This window comes from Giraffa tippelskirchi, chromosome 6, assembly GCF_054371585.1.
Source record: "Giraffa tippelskirchi isolate mGirTip1 chromosome 6, T2T-mGirTip1v1.2.pri, whole genome shotgun sequence".
Classification (NCBI taxonomy): domain Eukaryota; kingdom Metazoa; phylum Chordata; class Mammalia; order Artiodactyla; family Giraffidae; genus Giraffa; species Giraffa tippelskirchi.
In genome coordinates this window covers 42,706,632-42,723,283 of record NC_137280.1, presented here as the reverse complement: position 1 = coordinate 42,723,283, position 16,652 = coordinate 42,706,632, and the positions used below count along the sequence as shown (strand labels likewise).

Sequence of the window (16,652 nt, the reverse complement as noted above, 5' to 3'; positions counted from 1 at the left end):
ATGTCCCACCCTCACCTTCTCCCTCAGAGTCCATAAAATTGTTCCATGCATCTGTGTCTCTTATTCTGACTCGCATATAGGGTTATCGTTACCATCTTTCAAATTCCATATATATGCATTAGTATACTGTATTGTTGTTTTTCTAATCCTTTTCAGATCACTTTCACATAGTTATACCACTTGATCCTTTTGGGGTGATGAGTCTAATAAGTCTTATCAGTCCATTTTTCTTGTTTGAAGTCACACTCCTGGCTAATTAATTACATGGAAGAAACTGGAAACTAGGTTTTTTTCTTTTAAAAACTTGTAGGCCCTTTGTCTGTTCACTGTCTTATGAGCAATATGTGGGATGAGTCAGATTGCCTCTTTGTAGAAAAGACTTCTTTCTTCAATTTGGAAATGAAGAGTGCTGAAAAGACTATCACTTCTACACAAACAACAAGAAAAAAAAAACTGACAAGTGGAAATTAATGATATTTGAACCCGTGAAAGAATTGAGATTTCAGAGTGAACAACTACCTTGAAATATGGGGAGAGACAAGTGCTTGCAAAGAAAGATGTTGCCAGATTCATATAAGCTAAAGAGAAGATTTAGCTAGAAGTTTTTAATGTATTTCTAAAGCCTGGGTGGGAGGGTGAAGCCCCTGGGGCTGCAGACATTCGTGTGTATATGGGGTCACAGTCACAGAATTTTCCTCTAGGAACTCCCAGGGCAGATTGAGGAGAGGCCTAGGAAAACTTCCCTTGTGATATGGCTGGAACAGGGGAGGGAACAGAAGCCACTGCCAACACTGCCAGATTCACCTTCTATATCATCTAAGAGGAACAAAAGCCTTACTATACAGGGAAAAGGAAACAAAGGTATGGACTAAGGCATCTAGGGGATAGCTGAGACCATGTAGACCTGGTATTACCCCTGGAGAAGGAATAGGAATACTTAAGAATGTCACAGACCTGAGACCCAGGTTCATAATGCTTGCCTAAATCTGAGGCTTAATAAGAACATCTCCTTTCACCACTCCACCTATTATTCTCAAATAAAATTAAGAGTGGAATACAACTGGGAGAGCTGTAGGAGACAGAATCTGTCTTTTGCACAAAGGAAAACAAAAAACAAAAAAAACCTTAGCCAAATATAAGACTCAGAGCCAAGCAGGAAGCAAGCTTCAAACCCAGCCCAATTCCTGACTTGATGGGCATGAACCCTTATACTAACAGCCCAACAGAGGGAAATGTGTGCCCATCTCCAAGTATAACAATTACATATCTCAATATTTATTTTGTCTTGTACAATACATCCAACTTTAAACAAAAAAAAATTAGGCATACAAAGAGGGAAGAAAAAACACAGTTTAAAATGACAAAGGAGTCAATAGAGCCAGACTCATATATAACCCATATGTTGGACCTATCCAATAGGGATTTAAAATAGTTATGGTTAATATGGTAAAGGCTGTAATTGAAAAGGTAGACAACATACCTGGTTGAGTAGAAACTTTTAGCAGAGACATGGAAACTCTAAAAATGAAAATCCTAGAAAAGAATAATTCAGTAGCAGAGATGAAGAATGCTTTCAGTGATTTTGCCAATAGATTTAAGATAGCTGGAAAAAAGAGCCAATGAACTTGAAAATGGAGCTAGGTCAATAGAAATTACCCAAAGTGAAACACAAAGAGAAAAAAAGAGAATGATACAAAAGAGAACAGAGTATCCAATGGCTAAAGGACAATACCAAGTGATCTAACATATGCATAATTGAAACTCCAGGAGCTCAGATGGTAAAGAATCTGTCCACAATGTGAGAGACTGGGGTTCGATCGCTGGGTCGGGAAGATCCCCTGGAGAAGGGAATGGCTACCCATTCCAATATTCTTGCCTGGAGAATTGCATGGACAGAGGAGCCTGGCAGGCTACAGTTCATGGGGTCACAAAGAGTCTGATACTATTGAGTGACTAACACTTTTACTTACTTTAACTTTCAGGAGAGCAAAAAGTAGAGGGCAGAAAAAATATTTGAAGAAATATGAGTAAGAATTTTTTAAAAACCCAATACCTGTGAACATCATGCTCTAAATCCTGAAAGCTGAAGACATAGAAAAAAACCGTGATGGCAGCCTGAGGGAAAAATGATGTTACATTGATGAACAAGGAAGAGAATTACAGCAGACTTCTCATTAGAAACCATGTAAATAAGAAGGCAATAGAATGATGTCTGTAAATTTCTGAAAAGGAACAAAATCTGACATATCTAGTAAAAAATATCTTTCGATTGTGAAGCAGGGGACTTCCCTGGTGGTCCAGTGGTTAAGAATCCACATGCCTATGTTTGGAACATGGGTTCAGTCCCTGGTCCAGGAAGATCCCATATGCTGCAGAGCAACTAAGCCTGAGGGCCACAATTATGGAAACTGCTCTGGATGCTGTGCTCCAGAGAAGCCACTGCAGTGAGAAGCCTGTGCATCAGAGTGAAGAGTACACCCTGACTGCTGCAACTAGAGAAGGCCCACACACAGCAGTGAAGACCCAGCACAGTCAAAAATAAACAATAATTTTTAAAAATTGGAAGTAGAAGCAAAGCCTTTCTCAGATAAACAAAAATTGGTGTAAATCATTACCACAGATCTACTCTGCAAGAAGTATTGAAGTTTTTCAAGTAGGAGAAATATGATACCAGCAACTTGGATTTACACAGAGAATAAAGAATGAAGCTAAAATGGAATATTTTGTTAATTTGTACTTGTTCTAAAAGCTAACTATTTAAAGCAAAACTTGTACCAATATATTTATTCCATAAATAAAAATGAAATGTATGACAACTGTGGCACAAGGAATGGAAGGACTTGGGAATGTACTGTCACATTGTATATGAAGTGGTATAATATTATTTGAAGGAAAACTCATTAACCCTTACAAAGTTAAATATTAAAAAAGGTATCAAGCCTCTATGAGAAAGACACTGACTCACCAGGGTTCCTTCATGCTGAGGAAGGAAGTCAGTCAGGAAGTTATGCTGCTGCCACATGGCAGCCGCAGATTTTAACGCTACTGGAATGACACTTGTGGACCCAGAAGTGATGGTTCACTGAAGATTTACCCATATAAAATCCTTGGGGAAGATGTGTGCTGACTTGATCAGAGGCTCAAAGGAAAAGAACCTTAAAGTGGAAAGGCTGGTTCGGATGTCTACCAGGACTGACAATCACTATGAGAAACACTCTTTGTGGTGAAGGTTCTAAGACTTGCCAGCATTTCCAGAAGATTCTTAAGTGACTCATTCACTTGGACAATCCTTCTGAGAGAGTTAAGCATTACTTCTATTATTATTGAGCCAAGAGTAGAGGAAATCACCATTGTGTTGCTTAAATCAACTTTTAATAAATTGATTATTAGTCATTGAAAAAAGAGGCATAAATAATAAATAATTGTACAAGATAAAATAGATTATTGAAACGCTTTGTTGTTCAGTTGCTCAGTCGTATCTGACTCTTTGCGACCCCACGGACTGCAGCACACCGGACTTCCCTGTGTTCCCCATCTCCTGGAGTTTGCTCAAACTTATGTCCGTTGAGTCGGCAATGCCATCCAACCATCTCTGTCGTCACCTTTTCATTCTGCCTTCAGTCTTTCCCACCATCAGGGTTTTTTTCCAGTGAGCCAGCTCTTCGCATCAGGTGGCCAGAGTATTGGAGCTTCAGCTTTAGCTTTGGTCTGTCCAATGAATATTCAAGGTTGGTTTCCTTTAGGATTGACTGGTTTGATCTTGTTATCCAAAGGACTCTCTCGAGTCTTCTCCAGCATCACAATTCGAGAGCGTGAATTCTTTGGCACTCAGCCTTCTTTATGATCCAACTCTCACCTCCACATATGACTACTGGAAAAACCATAGCTTTGACTATACAGACCTTTGTCAGTAAGATGATGTCTCTGTTTTTTTTAATGTGATTAAAATATTTAGTCATTCATAAAAGGCAGAAAGTGAACAAAAAAACAGGAAGGGCCAAATTGAGCAAATAGAAAATGGCTAGCGAGATAGTAGATTTTAAACCAACCATAATGATAATCACTTTAAATGTCTAAATGCATCAGTAAAAGGCAGATTGTTAGATTGGATTAAGAAAGAAGACTCAGTTTTATGCTGTCTATAGGAGACTCACTTCAAATATAAAGACATAGATAGGTTAAAATAAAAGCATATACAGGTCCACTCACTATCCAAAAGTAGAGTGTTCCTATGAAACCTTTCCTAAGTGAAAATGCCTTAAAGCAAAGAAGTATTTATCTTAAGACACATCTTGCTAACAGATGCAAAAAATAAATCAAGATAAAGCACAGATGCTCATACAGTTCAAAGCAATGGTGGCTTCATGCTGGAATGCTGAATGTGGTTCCTAGGGAAGGAGTTTGGTGGTACCACTGGCTGCTGGGGGTGCCCTACCTCCATGCCACAAAATAATACCACTATGTATTGTTTATTGTAGTTGGTTTGCAATATTGTGTTAGTTTGGGATGTACAACATAGTGATTCAATATTTTTTTATAGACAATACTCCATTTGTAAGTTATTACAAAATAATGGCTGTACTTCCCTGTACTCGGCTATATAGCCATGTTGCTTGTTTATTTTATGCCTAGTTGTTTGTATCCCCTAATCTGCTTCCTACCAGGGCTTCCCTGATAGCTCAGCTGGTAAAGAATTCACCTGCAATGCAGGAGACCCCGGTTCAATTCCTAGGTCAGGAAGATCCCTTGGAGAAGGGATAGGCTACCCACTCCAGTAATCATGGGCTTCCCTGGTGGCTCAGACGGTAAAGAATCCACTTGCAATGCAGAAGACCTGGGTTCTGTTCCTGGGTTGGGAAGATCCCCTGGAAGAGGGCATGACAACCTATGCCAGTATTCTTGCCTGAAGAATTCCCATGGATAGAGGAGCCTGGCGGGCTGCAGTCCATGGGGTCCCAAAGAGTCGGACATGACTGAGCAACAAAGCACGCACACACAGTCTGCTACCCCTATCTTGCCTCTCATCTCTTTCCTCTCCCACTTTGACTTTTGTCTGTTTTCATAAGAGCAAAAACCTTCTTCAAATTTTTTTTTCAGTTAGCTGAAACAGGTAGTAATGGAGGTCTTTCAGAAAAGGGAAGTGTATAAAGCAGAAGATACCTGTACCAATTACTATATGCTGTCTCCTCCATAAAAAAGCTAAAGCTGGACTAAGCTACGTTAAATTCAGTCAAAGTAGACTTCAGAAAAAGAATATTGTCAGAAATAAAGTAGATCATTACATAATGATAAAGTGATAAGTTCTGCAAACGGACCTAACAGTCCTAAAGGTATACATACCTAATAGGAGAGCTTCAGAATACATGAGGCAAAAAGCTGAGAGGACAGACAGACACATTTGCAATTATCACTGGTGACTCTGTTATAGTTACTGATAGAACAACTAGGCAAAAAAACAAAGTCAGTAGGGACATAAATGATCTGAGCAATGCTATCAATCAACTTGACATGGTTGACATTTATCACTCCACCAAAGAACTTCAGAATATACATTCTTCTTAAGTACACATGGAATATTCACTAACATAAACTATATTCTGGGTCAGAAATTAACTTTAACAAATTTAAAAAACAGACATGGTACCAACTATGTCCTCAGATCATTATAGAATTATATTAGAAATTAATAAGAGAAAGCTGGAAAATTTCCAAATGTTTGGAAATTAATACATTTCTAAATAACCCATGAATCCAAAAAGCAATCTCAAGGCAAATTTTAAAATATTTTGAACTCTCAACAAGAGAAAAACAAAGAAGCCAGTTAAAACAGGGCAAATTATTTTAACAGAAACATCACCGAAGAAAATACACAAATGCAAATAAGCATATGAAAACATGCTTAACGTCATTTGTCATTGGGGAATTTCACATTAAAACAAGATCCCATTACATGTGTATTCCAATGGGTAAAATATTTTAAAAACCCTGATAATACCGGTTGCTGGCAAGGATAAATAACAACAAGAACTCTCATTGTTTATGGAAATATAAAATGATACAGCTACTTCAAGAGACAGTTTGGCAATTTCTTACAAAGCTAAACATAGTCTTATTCTGCAGCCACAGATCAGGCTCCTAGGTATTTTAATAACAATGAATAAATAATGACAATTCCTCAAATTTTCTTCCATAAAATAGACGGGGCTCACTTAATAATTCATTCTACAGGGGCAGCATTCAGTTCAGTTCATCCACTCAGTCATGTCCGACTCTCTGCGACCCCATGGACTGCAGCATGCCAGGCCTCCCTGTCCATCACCAACTCCCGGAGTCCACTCAGACTCATGTCTGTTGAGTCGGTGATGCCATCCAACCATCTCATCCTCTGTCGTCCCCTTCTCCTCCTGCCTTCAATCTTTCCCAGCATCAGGGTCTTTTCCAGTGAGTCAGCTCTTTGCATCAGGTGGCCAAAGTATCGGAGTTTCAGTTTCAGCATTACCTTCCAATGAATATTCAGGACTGATTTCCTTTAGGATGGACTGGTTGGATCTCCTTGCAGTCCAAGAGACTCTCAAGAGTCTTCTCCAACACCATAGTTCAAAAATGTAAACCCATGGCTGATTCATGTCAATGTATGGCAAAAACCACTACAATATTGTAATTAGCCCCCAACTAAAATAAATAAATTTATTAAAAAAAAAAAAAGCATCAATTCTTCACCGCTCAGCTTTCTTTATAGTCTAACTCTCACATCTATACGTGACTACTGGAAAAAACATAACTTTGACTGGATGGACCTTTGTTGGTAAAGTAATGTCTCTGCTTTTTAACATGCTGCCTAGGTTTGTCATAGCTTTTCTTCCAAGGAGCAAGCATCTTTTAATGTTATGGCTGCAGTCACCATTTACAGTGATTTTTTGGGGGGGCTCCAAAATCACTGCAGATGGTGATTGCTGCCATGAATTTAAAAGACCGTCATTATTCCAGTACTAAATCAAATCCCTGATGATTATACAGTGGAAGTGAGAAATAGATTTAAGGGGCTATATCTGATAGAGTGCCTGATGAACTATGGACAGAGGTTCATGACATTGTATAGGAGACAGGGATCAAGACCATCGCCATGGAAAAGAAATGCAGAAAAGCAAAATGGCTGTCTGAGGAGGCCTTACAAATAGCTGGGAAAAGAAGAGAAGCGAAAAGCAAAGGAGAAAAGGAAAGATATTCCCATCTGAATGCAGAGTTCCAAAGAATAGCAAGGAGAGATAAGAAAGCCTTCCTCTGTGATCAATGCAAAGAAATAGAGGAAAACAACAGATTGGGAAAGACTAGAGATCTCTTCAAGAAAATTAGAGATACCAAGGGAACATTTCATGCAAAGATGGGCTTGATAAAGGACAGAAATGGTATAGACCTAACAGAAGCAGAAGATATTAAGAAGAGGTGGCAAGAATACACAGAAAAACTGTACAAAAAGGATCTTCACGACCCAGATAATCACGATGGTGTGATCACTCACCTAGAGCCAGACATCCTGGAATGTGAAGTCAAGTGGGCCTTAGAAAGCATCACTACGAACAAAGCTAGTGGAGGTGATGGAATTCCAGTTGAACTATTTCAAATCCTCAAAGATGATGCTGTGAAAGTGCTGCACTTGACATGCCAGCAAATTTGGAAAACTCAGCAGTGGCCACAGGACTGGAAGAGGTCAGTCTTTGTTCCAATCCAAAAGAAAGGCAATGCCAAACAATGTTCAAACTACCGCACAATCGCGCTCATCTCACATGCTAGTAAAGTAATGCTCAAAATTCTCCAAGCCAGGCTTCAGCAATACGTGAACTGTGAACTTCCAGATGTTCAAGCTGGTTTTAGAAAAGGCAGAGAAACCAGAAATCAAATTGCCAACATCCACTGGATCATCGAAAAAGCACGAGAGTTCCAGAAAACCATCTATTTCTGCTTTATTGACTATGCCAAAGCCTTTGACTGTGTGGATCACAATCAACTGTGGAAAATTCTGAAAGAGATGGGAATACCAGACCATCTGACCTGTCTCTTGAGAAACCTGTATGCAGGTCAGGAAGGAACAGTTAGAACTGCACATGGAACAACAGGCTGGTTCCAAATAGGAAAAGGAGTACATCAAGGCTGTATATTGTCACCCTGCTTATTTAACTTATATGCAGAGTACATCATGAGAAGCGCTGGGCTGGAGGAAGCACAAGCTGGAATCAAGATTGCCGGGAGAAATATCAATAACCTCAGATATGCAGATGACACCATCCTTATGACAGAAAGTGAAGAGGAGCTAAAGAGCCTCTTGATGAAAGTGAAAGAGGAGAGTGAAAAAGTTGGCTTAAAGCTCAACATTCAGAAAACTAAGATCATGGCATATGGTCCCATCACTTCATGGGAAATGGATGGGGAAACAGTGAAAACAGTGTCAGACTTTATTTTAGGGGGCTCCAAAATCACTGCTGATGGTGATTGCAGCCATGAAATTAAAAGACACTTACTCCTTGTAAGGAAAGTTATGACCAACCTAGATAGCATATTAAAAAGCAGAGACATTACTTTGCCAACAAAGGTCCATCTAGTCAAAGCTATGGTTTTTCCATTAGTCATGTATGGATGTGAGAGTTGGGCTGTGAAGAAAGCTGAGTACCAAAAAATTGATGCTTTTGAACTGTGGTGTTGGAGAAGACTCTTGAGAGTCCCTTGGATTGCAAGGAGATCCAACCAGTCCCCCCTAAAGGAAATCAGTCCTGGGTGTTCATTGGAAGGACTGATGTTGAAGCTGAAACTCCAATACTTTGGCCACCTCATGCGAAGAGTTGACTCATTGGAAAAGACCTTAATGCTGAGAAGGATTGGGGGCAGGAGGAGGAGGGGATGACAGAGAATGAGATGGCTGGATGGCATCACCAACTCGATGGACATGAGTTTGGGTAGACTCCGGGAGTTGGTGATGGACAGGGAGGCCTGGCGTGCTGCGATTCTTGGGGTCGCAAAGAGTCGGACATGACTGAAGCGATTTAGCAGCAGCAGCATTCATCATTGGATAAAAAACAATCTGTCATGACCAAGTGAGGTTCATCCCAGAATTACAAGGCTAGTTTCACATTTTATAACCAATTAATATAATATGATGCATTCATAGGTTGTATGAGGAACACCAAATGGTTATTTCACTAGATGGTGTTAAAAAAAATAATTTAGTAAACTTCTACATTCTTTCTTGATAAAAACACTTAGTAAACTAGGAATATAAAGAAATTTCCTTACCTAGTAAAGGGCATCTACCAAAACAAGCAAAAGACAACAACCTCTGCCAAAAAAAAAAAAGCCCAAAACAAAACTAGACCTACTGCCTATGTTACGTTGAATGGTAAGAGATTGTATCTTTCTTCCAAGACCAAGAATAAGGAGAATACGCCTTCTCCCCTTACTCTTTTTTCTTCAGGCAAGAATACTAGAGTCGGCTGCCATGCGCTCCTCTAGGGGATCTTCCCGACCCAGAGAACGAATCTGTATCTCCTTTGTCTCCTGCATTGCAGGAGGTTTCTTTATCTCTGAGCCATGGGGGAAGCCCAAAGCTAATCTATAAGAGCTTCCAATAACTAAACCTGAAACAAATTTGAACAACAAAATGAATGGTATTGTATTATAAGCTAAGAAATAAAATCAATATCTCTTGAGTTTGTACTGATATAATTATTGAATAAGTAAACAAAAAGAGGAAAACAGACTTACTTTCCTTACTTCCTTAGAGAATAATTCCAAATAATAAATGTAGAAAGGATGAGGGAAATAGAAAATGGCCATCCGATCATCTTAGCAATAATGGTAACAGGCATGATCCACAGATGAATGTAAACGTTAGTGGGCAGAGCTTTCCAGAAAAACAGGATATTTACATAGCCTTAGTGTATCTTTCCTATGACATTTATTAATCACTATTGTGGTCTTAACGTGTTTCCACAATTTCCTGATACCTTTCCAGGAGGTGGAGTTTAATTCCCCTCCTCTTGGGTCAGGTATAGATTTAGTAACTTGCTTTCTAATGAATGAAGTATAGAAAGGGGAAAATGAATTTTACAGAGGAAAAACATGCAGTGAACAAAAACTAAACAATCAAGTTAACTGCACTAACCTTATTAACCAGTAGTAAGTCAAGCTGATATAGTGATTTGTTATATGAGAAGGGTACTTGACTCGGTGATGTTCTTTCCTCAAATCTGTATCCCCTATCTAATGAGAGAACATCAAACAGAGAATCAGTCTACAAAAATATCTGACCAGCACTTTTCCAAAGCGTCAAGGTCATGGAAAAACAAAACAAAAAATAAAAAGGAAAAACGAAAATAGTCATAGATAGGAGAAATAACGAATAAATGCAGCTTGGTGCATTGGATTGGATTCTGGAACAAGAAAGAGTCTTTAGTGGAAAAACTGGTGACAAGTTTTGATAAACTATAGTTATGTAAGCATTAACCTGTGAGAAAGCTGGGTAAAGAGTATGCAGGAACATTCTGTATTATCTTTGCAATTCTTCTGTGTATCTAAAATTATTTAAAATGTTTTTTAAAGGCACGTAGTAAACAGTTTTGGTATCTGTGAGGCAATGTGACAGTGCTCTGATCTAGGCAATGCTAAGTCACTTCAGTCGTGTTCGACTCTGTGCAACCCCATAGACGGCAGCTCACCAGGCTCCGCCGTCCCTAGGATTCTCCAGGCAAGAACACTGGAGTGGGTTGCCATTTCTTTCTCCAGTGCATGAAAGGGAAAAGTGAAAGTGAAGTCGCTCAGTCATGTCCGACTCTCAGCGACCCCATGGACTGTAGCCTACCAGGCTCCTCCGTCCATGGGATTTTCCAGGCAAGAGTACTGGAGTGGGGTGCCAGTGCCTTCTCCGATCTAGGCAAAGAAACATACAAGTTAGCACAGCCGTGTGCTCTGTTGCTTCAGTCATGTCCAATTGTTTGCGATCCAATGGACTGTAGCCCACCAGGCTCTTCTGTCCATGGGGTTGTTCAGGCAAGAATACTGGAGTGGGTTGCCATTTCCTTCTTCAGGGGATCTTCCTGACCCAGGGATCGAACCCCCATCTCCTGTGTCTCCTGCATTGCAGGCAGGTTCTTTACTGCTCAGCCACCGGGGAAGTCCCTAGCATAGCCATAGTCATTTATATAAAAATAGTAGTTCAGTTCAGTTCAGTTCAGTCGCTCAGTAGTGTCTGACTCTCTGCGACCCCATGAATTGCAGCACGCCAGGCCTCTCTGTCCATCACTAACTCCCGGAGTCTACCCAAACCCATGTTCATCGAGTCGGTGATGCCATCCAACCATCTCATCCTCTGTCGTCCCCTTCTCCTCCTGCCCCCAATCCTACCCAGCATTAGGGTCTTTTCCAATGAGTCAACTCTTCGCATGAGGTGGCCAAAGTATTGGAGCTTCAGCTTCAACATCAGACCTTCCAATGAACACCCAGGATTGATCTCTTTTAGGATGGATTGATTGGATCTCCTTGCAGTCCAAGGGACTCTCAAGAGTCTTCTCCAACACCACAGTTCAAAAGCATCAATTCTGCGGCGCTCAGCTTTCTTCACCGTCCAACTCTCACATCCATACATGACCACTGGAAAAACCATAGCCTTGACTAGACGGACTTTTGTTGGCAAAGTAATGTCTCTGCTTTTAAACATGCTATCTATGTTGGCCATAACCTTCCTTCCAAGGAGTAAGCGTCTTTTAATTTCATGGCTGCAGTCACCATCAGCAGTGATTCTGGAGCCCAAAAAAGTAAAGTCTGACACTGTTTCCACTGTTTCCCCATCTATTTCCCATGGAGTGATGGGACCAGATGCCATGATGTTAGTTTTCTGAACGTTGAGCTTTAAGCCAACTTTTTCACTCTCCTCCTTCACCTTCATCAAGAGGCTCTTTAGTTCTTCTTCACTTTCTGCCATAAGGGTGGTATCATCCGCATATCTGAGGTTATTGATATTTCTCCCGGCAATCTTGATTCCAGTTTGTGTTTCTTCCAGCCCAGCGTTTCTCATGATGTACTCTGCATATAAGTTAAATAAGCAGGGTGACAATATACAGCCTTGACGTACTCCTTTTCCTATTTGGAACCAGTCTGTTGTTCCATGTGCAGTTCTAATTGTTGCTTCCTGACCTGCATACAGGTTTCTCAAGAGACAGGTCAGATAGTCTGGTTTTCCTATCTCTTTCAGAATTTTCCACAGTTTATTGTGATCCACACAGTCAAAGGCTTTGGCATAGTCAATAAAGCAGAAATAGATGGTTTTCTGGAACTCTCTTGCTTTTTCGATGATCCAGCGGATGTTGGCAATTTGATCTCTGGGTCCTCTGCCTTTTCTAAAACCAGCTTGAACATCTGGAAGTTCACGGTTCACGTATTGCTGAAGCCTGGCTTGGAGAATTTTGAGCATTACTTTACTAGCATGTGAGATGAGTGCAATTGTGCAGTAGTTTGAGCATTATTTGGCATTGCCTTTCTTTGGGATTGGAACGAAAACTGACCTTTTCCAGTCCTGTGGCCACTGCTGAGTTGTCCAAATAGTAGAGTGACAAAATAATTCTGGTGCAAAAGAGTTTAACATACTACCTTTATATAAAATGCAAAAGATAGTGAAGATAATTTTAGTGCAGTGCACAGCATGCTATATATATAAGTAGTTCTGTCCATTCCACAATTGTTTAATTAATATCTATTTTTTTGTTTCTTCTAATGATACAATGTCTAGGTTTGTACTACCCAGTGAAAGTTTTTATAGTGAAAGAAAGTCACTCAGTTGTGTCTGACTCTTTTTTTTGGCCAGAATACTGACTGGAGTGGGTAGCCTTTCCCTTTTCCAGGGGATCTTCCCAACCTAGGGATTGAACCCAGGTCTCCCGTATTGCAAGTGGATTCTTTACCAGCTGAACCACAAGAGAAGCTCATTTTTATAGCAACGGAACTGTTATAAATCTACTATTCGGTATGGTAGCCACTAGGCACATGTGGCTGTTGAGCACTTGAAATGTGGCTAGTATGACTGAGGGGGTAAATTTAATTAATTCAACTTTAATTTAAACATAAATTTGAATAGCCACATGTGGCTGGAGACTCTCATGTTGGACAACAGAGCTCTATATGATAAGTCCCTTGAGAGCAACAATATGTCTTATTCAGTTTTTATCACTTGTCTGAACAATGATCAACAGAGATGTGTGGTAAATAAAGCTGACATAGTCGCTTTTTGGAGATTCTGGTCTAGTGATTTTCAACCTGCCTGCACATTAGAAAATCACATGGAAAAGTGAAAGTCATTCAGTTGTGTCCAACTCTTTGTGACCCCATGGACTATACAGTCCATGGAATTCTCTAGGCCAGAATACTGGAGTGGGTAACCTTTCCCTTCTCCAGGGGATCTTCCCAACCCAGGGATTGAACCCAGGTCTCTGGCATTGCAGGACAATTCTTTACCAGCTGAGCCGCAAGGGAAGCCCAAGAATACTGGAATGGGTAGCCTATCCCTTCTCTAGGGGATCTTCCCGACCCAGGAGTTGAACCAGGGTTTCCTGCATTGCAGGCGAATTCTTCACCAACTGAGCTATCACATGGAGAGAGCTTTAATTTGTGATCTGCACCCCAGACAGTCACTTTAAGGCAGGGACTGGAGGGGACAGAGAAGGGAAGAGATGTCCAGATATAAGAATTTATTTTGAAAGATGTTAGGTGATTCTAATACAACCAGGGATGAAAAACACTGTTTTCAGTAAAGAAAGGATATATGACACAATTATCAAAAATGGATTTAGACTACACTGCCCAAGATTTCTTATACTATCTAACAGATTGCAAAGTAAAATTATATTTTATGCATATAATTTTAAACAAGTAAGTGCTAAATAGTACTTTTAGGAAAAAGATATTGTATCATTTAGGCTGTTATAACTCATGAAAAAATTGTGTCTTACTGGATTAGACAGTATATATATATATATATGTATATGTGAACTGTACATACAATACATATAGAATATCAAGGAGAATAAGATATCTTGAAAATATATCTCTGCAGTTCAGAAAAAAGCAGAATAGATAAATCACAAATCACAGATTTTATTGTTTGTTGTAGTAGAAAGTGGTTAAAGAGAATCATTGTTGGAATTTTTGTTTTTGGCCTATAGAGTAGGGACTTCCCTGGTGGCTCAGAGGTTAAAGCGTCTGCCTCCAATGCGGGAGACCTGGGTTCGATCCCTGGGTCAGGGAAGATCCCCTGGAGAAGGAAATGGCAAACCACTCCAGTATTCTTGCCTGGAGAATCCCATGTACGGAGGAGCCTGGTAGGCTACAGTCCACGGGGTCGCAAAGAGTCGGACATGACTGAGCGACTTCCCTTTCCCTTTCCCTTTCCCTTTCCCTATAGAGTAGATTTGTTACCTGAGTTCTAAATAGTGAATTAACATATGGAATGAAAAGTTTAAACCCAGCTAGGGTAGAAGACAAGGAGCTGACCACCATTATTCCCTCACTACCTATGAATTTCCTCCTTCAAATTCCTGCATCTTTGTGTTTTAATTTGGTGTGTAGGTTGGGAGATTACGTTTAAACCATTAAGGGATTTTAACTGGAGAAAGGTGAGAGCTGAGGGGTAATTGTTATTGGATGACAGTATAAGGTGCTATCAAAGATTCAGCTTCAGCTTGGATAATCATTTATCTTCTCTGCATCTAGAATGCCAGCTATAATCATAATCAACTACATGTTCCTTTCCTGTTGACTTTTTTTCCTTTTCTTTTTCTAATAGAGTGATTTTGGGGAAGGGGGAGCTGAGAGCCATAAAAACCCTATCAGTCACAGAGAATTATTTGTTGTATAGAATTACTTATTACTGATGGTGAACGGTTTTTATGGGCCATCCCCTAAGACTTGGAAATGATTTAACTGGTGTAGCAGGAAAAGCATGGACATTGTACAGTAAGATAGGTTTTGAATCTCAGTATTTTCACTCACTACCTGTACAAATAGCTGGGAAAACAACAGAAGCAAAAAGCAAAGGAGAAAAGGAAAGATATTCCCATCTGAATGCAGAGTTCCAAAGAATAGCAAGGAGAGATAAGAAAGCCTTCCTCAGCGATCAATGCAAAGAAATAGAGGAAAACAACAGATTGGGAAAGACTAGAGATCTCTTCAAGAAAATTAGAGATACCAAGGGAACATTTCATACAAAGATGGGCTTGATAAAGGACAGAAATGGTATGGACCTAACAGAAGCAGAAGATATTAAGAAGAGGTGGCAAGAATACACAGAAGAACTGTACAAAAAGGATCTTCACGACCCAGATAATCACGATGGTGTGATCACTCATCTAGAGCCAGACATCCTGGAATGTGAAGTCAAGTGGGCCTTAGAAAGCATCACTACAAACAAAGCTAATGGAGGTGATGGAATTCCAGTTGAGCTATTTCAAATCCTCAAACATGATGCTGTGAAAGTGCTGCACTTGACATGCCAGAAAATTTGGAAAACTCAGCAGTGGCCACAGGACTGGAAAAGGTCAGTTTTCATTCCAATCCCAAAGAAAGGCAATGTCAAACAATGCTCAAACTACCGCACAATTGCACTCATCTCACATGCTAGTAAAGTAATGCTCAAAATTCTCCAAGCCAGGCTTCAGCAATATGTGAACTGTGAACTTCCAGATGTTCAATCTGGTTTTAGAAGAGGCAGAGGACCCAGAGATCAAATTGCCAACATCCGCTGGATCATCAAAAAAGCAAGAGAGTTCCAGAAAACCATCTATTTCTGCTTTATTGACTATGGCAAAGCCTTTGACTGTGTGGATCACAATAAACTGTGGAAAATTCTGAAAGAGATGGGAAAACCAGACTATCTGACCTGTCTCTTGAGAAACCTGTATGCAGGTCAGGAAGCAACAGTTAGAACTGCACATGGAACAACAGACTGGTTCCAAATAAGAAAAGGAGTATGTCAAGGCTGTATATTGTCACCCTGCTTATTTAACTTATATGCAGAGTACATCATGAGAAACGCTGGGCTGGAAGAAACACAAGCTGGAATCAAGATTGCCGGGAGAAATATCAATAACCTCAGATATGTGGATGATACCACCCTTATGGCAGAAAGTGAAGAAGAACTAAAGAGCCTCTTGATGAAGGTGAAGGAGGAGAGTGAAAAAGTTGGCTTAAAGCTCAATGTTCAGGAAACTAAGATCATGGCATCTAGTCCCATCACTTCATGGGAAGTAGATGGGGAAACAGTGGAAACAGTGTCAGACTTTATTTTTTTGGGCTCCAGAATCACTGCTGATGGTGACTGCAGCCATGAAATTAAAAGACGCTTACTCCTTGGAAGGATGGTTATGACCAACCTAGATAGCTTATTTAAAAGCAGAGACATTACTTTGCCAACAAAGGTCCATCTAGTCAAGGCTATGGTTTTTCCAGTAGTCATGTATGGATGTTGAGAGTTGGACGGTGAAGAAAGCTGAGTGCTGAAGAATTGACACTTTTGAACTGTGGTGTTGGAGAAGACTCTTGAGAGTCCCTTGGACTGCAAGGAGATCCAACCAATCCCTCCTAAAGGAGATCAGTCCTGGGTGTTCATTGGAAGGACT

At 40.2% G+C, this 16,652-nt stretch overlaps 1 long non-coding RNA gene and 1 other non-coding gene across 2 annotated transcripts in view; both read left to right on the top strand.

Annotated features, from left to right (window-relative positions):
* The window catches only part of LOC145510456 (uncharacterized), a 140,695-nt gene that overhangs the window by 31,698 nt on the left and 92,345 nt on the right, over positions 1–16,652 (top strand). The gene's annotated exons all lie outside the window — the stretch shown is intronic.
* On the top strand, positions 14,212–14,284 carry TRNAW-CCA (transfer RNA tryptophan (anticodon CCA)). Its single transcript has one exon. It is a non-coding gene; the product is annotated as a tRNA-Trp (tRNA).